Raw genomic sequence first — 15,877 nt, 5'->3', positions numbered from 1 at the left:
ATTTTTTAAACCCAATATTGCATTTGGGGATTTCAACAAGGGATCAAAGATAAGTTATTGTGAGAGTGTGTTTCTTTTAATTTTTGTTTATGTATGCAAAACAAGAGCGGCATTTAGGGGTGGCAAGTGGGGCGACCGCCTCAGGCCCCGTGCCTAAGTGGGCCCCGCTTTTGAGATCTCCGTGTCCCATTCAAGCGGATTTGTCAAGTTATATTCTCCAGTTATATTTTGATAAAGTCCAAGTGTTATCTTGCAAAAATTTAGCTGAATACTGTAATGAGAAAATCTGATGTATGTTAACTTTATTTTATCAAATTTGTGTGCAAGTTTATACAGTCCACACGTAAATGGCCCCGCATGGGGTTGGTTAGCCCTAAGGCCGCCTCTGACGCAAAATGATTATTTAATGATTTTCGTGCCAATGATGTCTGAACGGTTTTATATTAAGTTTATGGTGCTGATTAAGAATATGAGTTTGGTTTTGCCAGATTGGCTCTAGTTTCTGAGATATTGAATAGTTAATTAATTAATTAATTAACGCAACACGTTTGAAAAGCATTCAGAATTGCAAGAATATCTTTATTTTAGTTACAACTAGTAAGTAAACAGTCTAATATGTAACAGTGACATGAAAAAAAGTTATGTATGATTTGATTAATTAATACAATATTAATTAGTTATTGTTATTAATGTCAATGCTGTTTATGTGATTTCCTTTTATGTGTTTCATCAGAACAATCATGTTGGAGACTCCAACAGTAGTCTGCCATCATGTGTATGTCCCATCTGCCTTGATATCTCTCCTCCATCACCTTCATATCCTGGTGCAACCTCTCGCCTTGTTCCTCGCTGAAATCTCTAAGGTTATCTGGAAATCTGTTTAAGTGGCTATGGAGGTGCATCTTTATGCTCATATTAACAACCCAAATTTCTGAAGTTAGCAAGCATATCTTGCACCAATTCTTCTATAATTGTCTGCTCTGTTATTACCCAAGTAGTTCTTCACAACAGAGACAAAACTCTTCCAGGCCAAAGCCTCAGTGTCATTCATGTATTTGGTAAAATTGGAATCGTTCATGAGTTTACGAATCTGAGGATCATCAAAGATTCCAGCTTTTAGTTTTTCTATGCTCAGTTCTGGGAATGATCTACAAATGTACTTGAAGCAATTACCCGTTTTGTCCAAAGCCCTAACAAATTGCTTCATCAATCCTAGCTTAATATGAAGAGGTGGGAGAATGATTTTTTTCTTGTCCATCAGCAGCTTGTTGATGATATTCGCTGCGCCAACAATCATTTCTTCCCTTGTAGGCCATTACACTTTTGTCCAATGACCTTGCTTTGCCCTGCTATCCCAGAGGCACATGAAGCATGGTTATTTTGCGTATCCAGATTGCATTTCAAGCAAGAAGTTCACCATCTTCAGATCAACACAAATTGACCACTGATGTTCATGATAACGGATTTTCTGTAATATGATTTTTACATTTGCATATTCTTCTTTTAGTTTTGTTGAGTGAGCAATGGGAAGAGACGCATAACGGTTACCATTGTGCAAGAGAACACATTTCAAGCTTCTAATGGAGCTGTATATAAAAAGCCGCCATGTCTTCTGGTCGATATTCTGTTAGTCCCATTTGAAGTACAATTCCTGGGATATCATTGCAGTATACAAGTTCTTCATCTTGGTTGAATAATGGGAGAAGCCTCTCTTCTCTTGTCTGATAGGCTGTAATTATAACTTCTGCCTTTATAAGATTTTGTTCATGAAGTCTGGACGCTAAAAGTTCAGATGCTTGCTTGGACAGATGTAAGTCTCGAATCAGGTCATTGAGTTCTTTTTGGCTTAATGGTTGAGGTATCGAAGAGCTTCCCTCAAATTCACTTCCACTGCTACCACCTGCCATACACTCCAATCCCTGCCTCTCTTTAGAGTCTGTCAGTGGCTGGTTTGGTAGTCTGGTAAACACTGGTATGGGAACGTCATTGCCATGTGGAATAGGTCGTCTTGCTGATTCCAAATCAGGATAATTCTACCAAGCTTTCTTGTAACGATTAAAACTTTTAATCTTTACCACACAAAAATAACAATCGTCATGGTGGTTTTTTGGTTCTCTTCATACCATTGGCACACCAGTTTTTAAACATTTTCTTTCACCTTTTGTCCTGGTCTCCAAGCTGTACTCCAAAATAAGCCAGGTATACTCGATGCACAAAGTCTGTGATATTTCTTCTTTTTTTTCAACCTTGTACTCTCCACAGATGTAGTAGAATACATCAGGATTGTTGATTCAGGCCCTTCTTGAAGAAGTCATAATTTTTACATGTATTTATATACTTATTAAGACAGAACTTTTTGGGTATAAACCAAGACTGGGTTGACAAACTTATACTGTAGCCGATTTCTTTCCTCTGCAAATTCACAGTTGAATTCTGGCTTCAAAAAGTCGCTTTTATAGCATTGTAGGCCTACAAATTGAAATACAAAATAATTATATGGGATATTTCATTACCTAAGACACTGTTAAAGAGTCAAAAGACAGACCAAAAGCTATTTGTTATCACACACAAGTCGTATTGGGGGAATGCCTTATTTTCATGGATGTCCATTATCTCAAAAACTAGAAGCAATTCAGCAAAAGCAATGGGATTTTTGAATTCAGCACCCTCAAAATACGTTAAATCCATTGAAAAACTTTGGCACCTAAAAAAAAATTTTTTTTTGTAGACGTGATTTTATTTCTTTGATATCGTGCATTGAGCAAATGATGATACCACTCTCGCTCTGCCCATGCTAAGGTGATCAGGAATCATGGGTCAGTGTTTAAAGGGCCATTTCATTACGGTTTGTAATTATATCGGGCTAATCATTTTTTTTTCAGGGACTTAATTTTTATGATTATGGTTTAGGGGTCTGGTTTATGATTTTTCTGCCTCTACCACAGCCTGCAGGTTTGGCTGACAGTTTAAGTATAGGTAAACCTTTATGAGAAACCTGTAGCAGTGTATAGACTCAAACATATCTACTATAGATGTTTCAACTTAATTTTACCAGCACAAATTTTCTTCAGTATCATTTCAAAGTATCCTCCCCAACTTTAGGACTGAGGGAGAAATTGACCTAATGCCCCTGATAGAGGGTGCCTATGCAAGACCTACTCGTGTCTTGATTTAGCCTGCCCAAATATGTCAAGGTGAAGAGCTAATAAACACTTCTTAACCAAATAATTAACTTCAAAAACAATCTTTGGTGTGACTTTTGCAGAGTACTATAGGTAGAATGAAAAGCTGGCATTTGATTATGGCGTAATGCTAAAATGTTTGATTATGAATGAGCCACATAAATGCTGATTTGACTTAAAATTGCATGTAACTTGCAGTAATATAGAAGCAGTTTTAGCACTCAGGTTTTTAAGTTAACAGCAAATCTTCAGATAAATAAATAAATGTAAATGTATTAACCATGTGACTTTTACAGATGGTGCAGTTCTATTGTAACTGTTGACTTAAATGAATATTTGAATAAAAGACTATTTTCAAACTCCATTAAACACAGTTTTGTGTAATTATAACATTATAAATGTACATCTGTCTTTTGAATGCTATAAAAAACTGAGAATGGCTTGAAAAATTACTGATTCATTTCTTTACTAAAACAGTCTAATTATAGCTGTGCGTTACTAAATAGTACATTTAAAAAATTTCTTTCTTTAAATTCCATTTTCTTCAGTGACGCATGATTGAAATGACCACATACCATGCTATATTTTCCAGGGTACCAGGAAGCTAAACATTAAGTCTGCAAGATTTCAATATAATTCAGGTGCAGCTGGTAATGCAGATAAAGCATATGACAGCAAAAAATGTTGAGCAAGTATATTTTGACATTAACAGTATGAACTGCTAAATATAAAACAGAGGCAAAGTTAATATTTGAAGCACAGTTCTTATACAGGGTCTTGTTTGTTTAAGATACCTGCTGACAAATATGTAATTTTATGTTTATTTTTGTATTAAGCATGTGATTTTTGCTATATATTTGCAAATAACTAGAAGATGTCTAAGCTCATTTGTAACCTTGGAGCATTAGAAAACTTTTAAAGGGATTAAATTCTTATGAAGGAATTGTAAAATGACAAATAAGCATATCCAAATCATACATATTCATACTGTATACTGAATACATCCTAATTTAAGGGCTTTGCATTTACATTTATTCACTTAGCAGATGCTTTTATCCAAAGCAACTTACAAAAGAGGTCAACATAATCAAGTAACATCAACCTGGGGGAGTGTTACAGGATAAAGTTACAAAATTGATCATCACAACTGATAAACTGAGACAAAATGTAAGCTGGTTGCACTTCCCTGATGACCAAAACTTATTCAATTAGGCAGAAAATCACCAAACAACAGAGTGCAAGAGCTAAACTTAAAAGAAAAAGTATTTTTATGTACCTAAAATCTGGAATAGCCTGCCAATAGGAATTCACCAGGCTAATACAGTGGAGCACTTTAAAAACTGCTAAAAACACATTACTTTAACATGGCTGTCTCATATCTTCATTTTAGTTTAATCCTGATGCTCTGTGTATTCAATTGATTATCATTACTATTCATGGTTGCTCCAAAATCCGTACTAACCCCTACTCTCTCTTCTGTTCTTTTTCCAGTTTTCTGGGGTGGCGACCTGCGCCACCACCACCTGATCAAAGCACCGTGATGTCCTAACATTGATGGATTAAAGGCCAGAAGTCCACATGACTGTCATCATCAAGTCCTTCCATGAGAACCCTGAATACAATGAGGACTGATTGTGAGGTCACTGATGTTAGGTAGAATGCCTAGAGGAAGCTGGGTGGTCTCATGGCCTGGAACCCCTGCAGATTGTATTTTTTCTCCACCCATCTGGAGTTTTTTTTTTTCTGTCCTTCCTGGCCATCGGACCTTACATTTATTCTATGTTAAGTGTTCTCTTATTTTAATTCTTACTTTGTCCTTTTTACTCTTTCTTCATCATGTAAAGCACTTTGAGCTACATTATGTCTATGAAAATGTGCTATATAAATAAATGTCGTTGTTGTTGTCTTTAAGCCATTCTTAAATACACTGAGGGAGTCAGAAGTTCGAATGAAGGTGGGCAGCAATTCAACAAGCCAGAAGTTAAACGGAGATAGAGTCTGGAATTAGATTTGATGCCACACCATTAAACAGCAAACTTGAGTGGGCAAGAAAGAGCATAAGACCTCCTGAGTATCTCCATATATATAAGTGCAAGCATCAAGGATTTAAACTCAATGCATGCTGCTAGACTAAGCAAAATGTAGTGATCTGAGAAGACGCATGACTATCTTGGTTGGTTGTACGCCAGGAGTGCTATTGCATTTTGAATCATTTGCAGAATTTTGGCAACATATGCTGGTACTCCTGCCAGCAGAGACATGCAGTAGTCCAGTCATGACAAGACCAAAGCCTGGATCAGGAGTTATGCTGCATACTTTGTTAAATATGATCTGAGGTTGTGGATGTTTTACTTAGTCAATCTGCAAGACTCAGAAGACAGTTGAATCATGGTTTGTGGATGACATCTGGTCAAGATGCTGAACTGACTTGGCAGGTGTTAACGATAGTGAGCCAAGCTGAACAGAGATGAAGTACTGAATAGAGGGATGAGTTGGTATGACAAGAAGGTCCATCTTGTTGAGCTGGAGATGGTGCTCCTTTGTGCAGGTTGCAATATCAGTGAAATATGCCAAGGCTCTCACTGATTCTGTGTAGTCCTCTGGAGGGAACAACAGGTACAGCTACATATCATTAGCATAGCACTGATTAGAGAAACCATGGGACTAAATAATAGGGCCTAGAGAGGTACAGAGAAAAGAGGAGGGGACCCAGTACCAATCCTTGGGACACACCTTAACCCACTTGCCCCCACAGAGCCCACTTAACCCCTGGTTGTCTGGTGCACCCTTGACATTCCTCTTCACCAGGGCACGTGGGATCTGCCAAAAGGACAGGACTCAAATCACCTGAGGACAGTCTCAATGATGACAAAGTCAGAGAGGGTGTCAAGGAGGATCTAATGGTTGACTGTGTCGAAAGCAGAGGAAATATCTAGAAGGACAAGAACATATGACATGTTGGTAGCTCTAGGTAATAGTGATGTGTCAACCACAGTAAAGAGAGCTATGTTGATGGAATGGCCCCTCTTGAAGCCTAAATAATTAGGATCAAGCAGTGTGCTCTGTACAAGGAAGGAAGAGACAGCACATTTAAGTGTTTTGGATAGAAAGGAGAGAAGTGAGTCTAGTCTGTAACTACTTAAAATGATTAAAGTTTTAACTTTGATCTCAATTAGCACTGTGATATACCCAAATACTTTAGGTTAACTGAAAATATGTAAATTATATACTGTAATTGTTCTGGACTCTCGCATACTCTTACAATTTACTAACCTATTTAGTAAGACATCTCAAAACAACTTAAAATCTGTCTTCCATTTGTGATATCCTTCTTTTTATTTGTTGTATGAATTACTCAATGACAAGTTGGTAAGAAAACCCTGCAAATTAATATTAAAAACCTAACAGCATGCAGCTGCTAGCTGACTCCTTCCAGTGAATCACTAAGTGAAAAGGAAAGTGATGGGCTCTGATGGACTAAATGGCGTATTACGCTCATTAAATGTGCTTAAGCGGCTAAGTTCTGTGTTTCTGTCATGTTAACAAGAGCATGATTCTGTGGTTCTGGATTGAATGACAGGTTGAAAGGTGATAAAAGTACCAATTTCTCCTGGAAACATAATCAGACATGCACTGTACATCATCATTGAGTCTCAATGGCTTTGCTGCTATTCAAAAGAAATGCTTCTTACTCAGGCAAGCTCAGAAACTCCAGTTAGAATATTTTTACTTTCTTTTAGAGAAAAAATTGCTTTGCAATGCTAAGCAAAGCTAATTAGCTTTGTTTTTCTTTTCTTTTAAAGAAATGATATATCAGTTATGTATGTGTCAGGGAGGCCACCAGAATTAAACATTCTGTACATGATAGAGAAGTGCAACAATGACAGCATTGAAAGGCAAAGCTTGTGTGTAGAAAACCTTGGGCTTAGGAATGTTGCCCAAAGGGTTCCAAAAGATGCAGGCAACAGTAGCACTAAGGTTACCTGACCTTCTTCTTGGACAGACAGTCCATACATGCTCAGGCAAGAGTCTGCAAAACTAACATCTAACAATGAAAGACAGGACCATATTGCCGAGAGAGGTGTGGGGAAAAATGAATGGGTGAGAGCTGTACTGGCTTGTGTTGTGAAATTCCTAAGAAACAAAAAACCCATTATATTGAATATTGTGACTGGGAAATGAAGGAAGCCAGAGAGCAGAAAGAATTAGAGTTGTTATGACAGGCAAGAGTTGGTACTCAGGTAGGTAAACTATTAGATGATTCCTTTAGATAGATAGATAGATAGATAGATAGATAGATAGATAGATAGATAGATAGATAGATAGATAGATAGATAGATAGATAGATAGATAGATAGATAGATAGATACTTTATAAATCCCATGGGGAAATTCACATACTCCAGCAGCAGCATACTGATAAAAAAAACAATATAAAATTAAAAAGTGATAAAAATGCAAGTAAAACAGACAATAACTTTGTATAATGTTAACGTTTACCCCCCCGGGTGGAAATGAAGAGTCGCATAGTGTGGGGGAGGAACAATCTCCTCAGTCTGTCAGTGGAGCAGGACAGTGACAGCAGTCTGTCGCTGAAGCTGCTCTTCTGTCTGGAGATGATACTGTTCAGTGGATGCAGTGGATTCTCCATGATTGACAGGAGCCTGCTCAGCGCCCGTTGCTCTGCCACGGACGTCAAACTGTCAAGCTCCATGCCCACAATAGAGCCTGCCTTCCTCACCAGTTTGTCCAGGCGTAAGGCGTCCCTCTTCTTTATGCTGCCTCCACAGCACACCACTGCGTAGAAGAGGGCAGGTTTTGAAGGACGCCAGCTTTCTAAGGAAGTATAGTCGGCTCTGTCCTCTCTTGCACACAGCATCAATATTGGCCATTCAGTCCAATTTATCATCCAGCTGCACTCCCAGGTATTTATAGGTCTGTACCCTCTGCACACAGTCTCCTCTGATAATCACGGGGTTCAGGAGGGCCCTGGGTCTCCTAAAATCCACCACCAGCTCCTTGGTTTTGCTGGTGTTCAGGTGTAAGTGGTTTGAGTTGCACTATTTAACAAAGTCCTTGATTAGGTTCCCATACTCCTCCTTCTGCCCACTCCTGATGCAGCCCACGATAGTAGTGTCATCACTGAACTTTTGCATCTGAGTTGTATTGGAAGTCCAATGTATATAGGCTAAACAGGACCAGACAAAGTACAGTCCCTGCGGTGCTCCCATGTTGCTGACCACAATGTCAGACCTGCAGTTCGGAAGACACATATACTGAGGTCTGTCTGTAAGATAGTCCACAATCCATACCACCAGGTATGAATCTAATCCCATCTCTGTCAACTTGTCCCTAAGGAGCAGAGATTGGATGGTGTTGAAGGCGCTAGAGAAGTCCAGAAACATAATTCTTACAGCACCACTGCCTCTGTCCAAGTAGGAGAGGGATCGGTGTAGCATATAGATGATGGCATCCTCCGCTCCCACCTTCTCCTTGTATGCAAACTGCAGAGGGTCAAAAGGGCGTGGCCGACCTGTGGCCTCAGGTGGTGAAGCAGCAGCCGCTCCATGGTTTTCATCACATGTGACGTCAGAGCGACAGGTCGGAAGTCATTCAGCTCACTAGGACATGATACCTTTGGGATTGGGGTGAGGCAAGATGTTTTCCAAAGCCTCGGGAATCTCCCCTGTTCCAGGCTCAGGTTGAAGATGCGCTGTAGAGGACTCCTCAACTCCAGTGCACAGGCCTTTAGCAGTCGTGGCGATACTCCATTTGAACCCACTGCTTTGCTGACACAGAGTCTCCTCAGCTCTCTGCTCACCTGGGCTGCTGAAACTGTGGGTGGGGATGTCTCTCCTATGCTATGAGCAGAAGGATGGGTGGAGGGTGCAGTACTCTGAGGCAAGAGTGGGTTAGGGTGGTCAAATCTGTTAAAACAATTTGCTCATTTGGTTTGCTCTCTCCACGTATCTCTCGATGGTGGCACCCGCTTCGAGCTGCAGCCAGTGATGATCTTCATCCCATCCCACACTTCCTTCATGCTGTTATTCTGCAACTTCTGCTCCAGCAGACCCCTGCAGGATATCCCAGTCAGTAGTTCCAAAGCAGTCTCTCAGAGCCTCTCAGGGGACCACTTCCTGAATGAGCACGTGGTTGTAGGTAGCTCCCTCACTCTTGGTTTGTAGTGAGGCTGAAGCAGAACCAGGTTATGATCTGCTTTCCCAAGCGCAGGCAGCGGGTGGCGCTGTATGCGTCTTTAACGTTTGCATACAATAGGTCAATAGCCCTATTTCCCCGGGTGTTACAATCCACATGCTGGGAGAAGGCAGGTAATGCTTTGTCCAACGTCACATGGTTAAAATCTCCAGCGATTAGCACAAGCGCCTCAGGGTGCTGTGTTTGTAATTTAGCAACAGCGGAATGGATGATGTCACCTGCTATTTCCATGTCCGCCCGAGGAGGGACGTAATCAATAACAACAATGACGTGTCCAAACTGTCTGGGCAAGTAATAGGGATGCAGACTTATAGCCAATTGTTCGATGATCTCTGCAGCAAGTGAAGATTTTGACGTTTACATGTACAGAGTTGCACCACCTTGTATTCACATAGAGAGTGAGTCCTCCTCCTTTCCGCTTCCTGCAGGTATTTGCGTCTCTGTCCGCTCTAACTGTGCTAAACCCAGGTAGCTCCATGTTAGCATCTTGGATGGTAGCTGTTAGCCACGTTTCACAAAAACACAACAAACTGCATTCTCTGTAGGTCCTGACATTTTTCACCAGCGCGACCAGTTCATCAATCTTATTTGGTAGTGAGTTCACATTTCCCAGGATCACAGAAGGCACTGAAGGCTTGAAACGCCACTTTCTCGCAAGCAGCTTCGCTTTTAGCTTAGCTCCGGCTCTGCTGCCACGATACCGCTTTCTTACTTCGTTTGTAAATAGGGAACCACACCGGCACGGGCATTTGTTCTCAGCGCTTGAAGTTGACTACTTGAATAGATGAGTTTCGGCGTATATAAAAATCCATGTCCAAGTAGTAAAACGTAGTAAAATGTGTCCAGGGAACGAGTCCACATAAAAGAAAATGATAGAAGTGATCAGTAAAATAGAGAAAAAGGTAGAAAAATAAAGTTGTACATGGAGCTGCTGGAAAGGCTGCCACTCACAGCGGCGCCTGATATTTAAGATATCATACAGACCGTGTATTACCTTCCAGCAGGAGAATGGCAGTTCTGTATAGGAAAAGGAAGGAGCAGGAGATGAATCAAAAAACCTTAATGAAGAATGGGTGAAAACCAGAAAAGACTCTGTTGCCAAAACCAAAATGCTAGACACAAATCAAAATCAAGAGGAGAGTTGCAAGATTTACAATTTGAGCTGTTTAATGAATTTTTCCAGAGCTTCCTCCAAGATATAAAAATGTTCTTGGTATCATTTCTCGAGTTTTTATACCCAGAGAATCTCTTTCTGTTATTTTTGTTCTAAACAATTTTTTCTTAATAGTTTTTAATGACTTTTTATCTATAGGCATTATAATTTTGTGGGTTTACATCTGCCATTTCTATAGCATTGTATGCCAGAATGCACTGGGGCGGCTGTATAAATTTCACTCAGATTGTTCCACTGTATCTGAGATATACAGTAGATAGTTTACTACATTATATTGTAACATTTTGTCTGTTTGTTCTGGTTTCTGACTCTAGTCTACGATTTTTGGTCTTTCCCTTTGACTTTTGACAATCTATATTGACAAGCTATGTTTACAATTTGTTTCATTTGTGCCTTGTGTTCTCCATTGTCTATTCTATGATTTTTATAAAGCTGTATCAAAATCTATTCTCTCATTAGATTTATTGAACAAGTTGAGTGCATGAAGATTAAAATTATTCTGAACTACAATGAGAAAAGAATAAATTAAATGCTGTTATTTCTCGTTCGTCTCTCTCCTGTACTATGTTGGTATGTTTTGCTTTTTTGCTGTTTCCTGCTGCCAGTACTTCTTCCCTTAGCTCTTATTAATCTCATAATCAGAATTTTCTTTGATATCATTTCAAAGTAGTTCACAAACAAGCCATGTGAATTCTTAATATAGCTGTGGACTCTGTGCTTCCCATAATTTACTCAGTGGAGTTTCTTGGGTCAGGCTGTAGTTTACATCTCCATAATTACAAAGTACACATACAGCCATTAATGGTATTCATGCAGGGTAACTGCAGATTATTGCAGGCCATATTAAACATAATGGACAGCATGCACGCACAGTAGGTAGTAAGGTTAGTTTGTTTATCCAGCTATTGTAAATGGAGTATACTTGTTCTCTGTGTGTTCATGTTAGTCTTCTCCTGGGACATCACTGTTCTTATAGTTCAAAGGTACAGTGATTAATATGCTAGTCAAAACTGAGTATCCGAGTTAGGCTGGGTAATGAACGGTCAATTAGTTCAGGGCTAATTCCTACTTTTGGTGAAAACATCCTTGTGACACTGTACTTGGAAAAAGCAGTTATAGAAAATGTATGAATAATGTCTAACTTAAGTAATAATGTGGGTTGTTAACACTATAAAATGTAAAAGGTATATAATAAAATGATATATAATTTTATTATACAAACTTATACAAAGAAAAATATATAAGAGATCTTGGAGCTAAAAAGGTAGACAGGGTTACAAGGACTCATCACTGTTTACAACCTGTTCACAAGCACAAGGTCCCAACATATCCCACTAGAGGGGGAACCTCCAAACCCAGCTTGTAACAAGGGCAGACACTGAATTGTTATAAATATAAAGATTTAATCTAAACAAAAAATACTCTGTAATAACAAGAAGCTCAGTGGAGCACAAAAGGCAAAAATTAATTGTCTGAAAAGTCAAAGGCAATCCAAGGCAGACAAAGTCCCAATTCAGAGTGCAAAGAGTGGTCAAGAACAGAACAAAATAGTTAAGATATCCAATAAATTACAAAGCAACAATAGAATCACTATAAACATTCACCAACTCCAAAGTGTATTTGAAATTAACTGCAAGGAACAATGAATTGCCCCACCTTTATAGGCCTCAGGGAAGTCCAGGTGGCTCAGCCTCCTTGGGAAGCACCCACAAAACACAGGGAACATAACACATGCATCAGGAATAAAGGAAACAATTACAAAAATAATGTGAACATAAATAAATCACACAAAAATGAACAGAAAGTACATAAAACAAGAATTTGATCCCTAGTCAGGGGAGGAATCCTGTAATACTACACATTCAGATAAAATAAAGATGAGGTTTATGTAAATGAAATGTATTCATTCAGCCATACATTTTCCAAATCCGATTATACTAATTAAAAAAGCGGCCTTTCTTTGCCGTACCAGAACAGCAATGTGCTGATTCAGTTGAATTCAGCTATACATGCATAGCTTACAGTATTTGCATTCACAGTCAGAGTGATACACAGGCTAAACAGGGTGGTAGCCCCGAGCCCCATGTGTGACAGGGGCCCTAAAATTAAGTAAAATCTATGAAAAAAAAGTGTTAATTAATTTTCATAGAAATATTCCTGAAGCTACACTGTTAGTACCCTGTTAATACTTATTGTTAACAGTTACACATATAACAGAAAGAAACTTTGATACCTAATTTATGTTTATTATTTATTTTAGGCCATAACTTCACATTTGTGTAACTTTGGAAGAAATTAATGAATAGATTTTGGACATCTTCATCCATCTCTCTGACCAAGTATGCGTAGTGGTTGTAATTTAATCCTGAACTAACTTAATTCTTCACCACAGTTGAAAATAACTTACCTGTCACTTCACATAGTAGACAGAAATCCTTTTTGAAAATAAAACTGTTCTTTGAGGAATAGATAGCGAGATTCACTTGAATCTACATGCATGAATGGAAAGATCTTAACAAATCACTTGAGCTTTGGAGAGGACACTTGGGCAATGAAGCAATAAGTGAAGTTTGCTGGTAGCTTGACAAACATGTAGAAAGTCTATAAACTGGTGAACCATTAAACCTGCTGAAGTGTTTTCATTCTGATTCTACTTAATTTTTTAAAAATATTTAAATTTTATTTTTTTTTAGTTGTACCTTCACAACTGTTCTTGTGTAGTGGCTATTCAAGTCTCAGTGACTCTTAAGCTTTGTCAATACATTGTAATTTTTGTGTTTCCCTCAGTACAGCTAGATAGGGAAGAAGCAACGATTCAATGATGAGGTCCCCTTTCCCCTAATCAACCCCTGATTGCAGTACTAAACCATTCATAGAGTACAATCAAAAAGACCACTGCAACAATATTTCTGTTAAATATTCAAGATTCAAAAAAATTCCAGATTGTTTATTTGTCAAATACACAGTTATATGAGTCCAACACAGAGTTAAATGTGCCCTGATCAACCATGACACTGTGCAATAAAGTTAGCAAAGAAACAAAATTTAATTAAATTAGATTAAAAAATAAAATTTAAATTAAAATAAATTTTAAAAAGAGATTAAAAAGGTAGAACTAAGGAGATACAATATGTAAAAAGTGTATATCTAAATAAGCATTATAATATAGACAAGATCTGAACAATGTGCAAATGTAAGAGAATTGAATATCTATCGCGAGAGATGGCCGGCAGTTTATTATGGCCAACACCCCCAGGCCACTAGATGGAGTCCTCCCTGCAACATACAATACAATACAATACAATACAATACAATTTATTTTTGTATAGCCCAAAATCACACAAGGAGTGCCGCAATGGGCTTTAACAGACCCTGCCTCTTGACAGCCCCCCAACCTTGACTCTCTAAGAAGACAAGGAAAAACTCCCAAAAAAAACTCCAGTAGGGAAAAAATGGAAGAAACCTCAGGAAAGGCAGTTCAAAAAGAGACCCCTTTTCAGGTAGGTTGGGCGTGCAGTGGGTGTCAAAAGGAAGGGGGTCAATACAATATAATACACAGAACAGAACAAATCCTCAATACAGTATAAAAATAAAAACTGTTAGAAGTATGTAGCAGAATTTAACAATGGATGACATAACATAATATGATTTGGATTTGTTTAGAGTCCTGGAGACCTCATCCATCAAGCTGCCTCCCCATTTGGCCATTCCACAGCTGAAAGAGTGCTGGGCCAGCCAATCCAATGAAAGGACCACTCTTTCCCATGATTCCAGCGATCCTCCATCAGGGATGACTTTACCATAAGCACACAACAATTTGGCAGATGGGCCATGGCACCAAGTGCCACATTTGAGTAGCCGAGAAGAGAAAAGAACAGGTGAGGGTTAGTAACAAATTACAACTGTCATATTACTTATGTTTTAGTGCTAATGACTGACAACAGAGATGTAGTTTGGACAGTTAATCGGCAGCTCAAGCCAGGATATGCTAAACTGAAGTAGTGAGCCTGTACACAGCTGTTTCCAAGCCAGGAGGTGATGTTAATTTGGAGTATAAAATTGTGTTCCAGTGCAACCTGAACAAAGTCTGTATTTGTTATGCTAGAAGGGCTAGCAAGAATATTTTTTGAGTAAACCGGAAGATAAGATGTAGTCAAAAGACCAAAAGGGTTTAAAATGAAGGATTAAGAAATCAAGTGTTAAAACAGAAACCAGACCATTTTCTAAGCCCGCTTTATTCTGAGCAGCCTATCCCAGCAAGCATAGGGTGAAAGACAGGAACAATTCTCTAGACAGGGCAACAGTGATTGAGGGTTCAAAGTGAACACAATTTCCAGTGTCTTTGCACTGCAGCAGGAAATTGGAACACTCAGAGGAAAGCCACACAGACACAGGGAAAACATGTAAACTCCATGCAAGTAGGGACGCAAACTACAGTCTCCTTAATGTGAGGCAGTAATGCTACATCTGTGCTACTGTACCACCCTTCTGAGAGGCAAGTGAAGGATCAGCCCCTAAAAAGACTACAGTAATCCCTCCTCGATCGCGGGGGTTGCGTTCCAGAACCCCCTGCGATAGGTGAAAATCCGCGAAGTAGAAACCATATGTTTGTATGGTTATTTTTATATATTTTAAGCCCTTAGAAACTCTCCCACACTGTTTATAAATATTCTCCGCACAGTTATAAAGTAAACCCTTGTTTATTGCGGCTAATCCACTTCAGACAGATAAATGAATTTCCACGAAGTAGGATTCTTTATTTATAAATCTAATATTTTCACAGTTAGCATTGAAAACCTGTTTACGACCTTCTAAATACGTTTTTTAACATTATTAGAGCCCTCTAGACATGAAATAACACCCTTTAGTCAAAAGTTTAAACTGTGCTCCATGACAAGACAGAGATGACAGTTCTTTCACACAATTAAAAGAATGCAAACATATCTTCCTCTTCAAGGTGCGCGTCAGGAGCGGAGAATGTCAGAGAGAGAGAGTAAAGTAAACAATCAAAAATCAATAAGGCTGTTGCGCTTTTAAGTATGCAAGCACCACGATAAAGCGGCCACAATGAAGGGATCAATGTGAAGGTAGCCTTTCAGCATTTTTTAGAGGAGCGTCCGTATCTTCTAAGCAAACAGCCTCTGTACAAACAGCCCCTCTGCTCACACCCCCTCTGTTAGGAGCAGAGAATATCAGAGAGAGTGAGAGAGACAGAGAAAAGCAAACAATGAAAAATCAATACGGGCTGTTAGAGCTTTTAAGTGTGCAAAGCACCGTGTGGGAACAATATCGTATATCATTGAGGA

This window comes from Polypterus senegalus, chromosome 7, assembly GCF_016835505.1.
Source record: "Polypterus senegalus isolate Bchr_013 chromosome 7, ASM1683550v1, whole genome shotgun sequence".
Lineage (NCBI taxonomy): Eukaryota > Metazoa > Chordata > Cladistia > Polypteriformes > Polypteridae > Polypterus > Polypterus senegalus.
Note: the sequence above shows the minus strand (reverse complement) of the source record.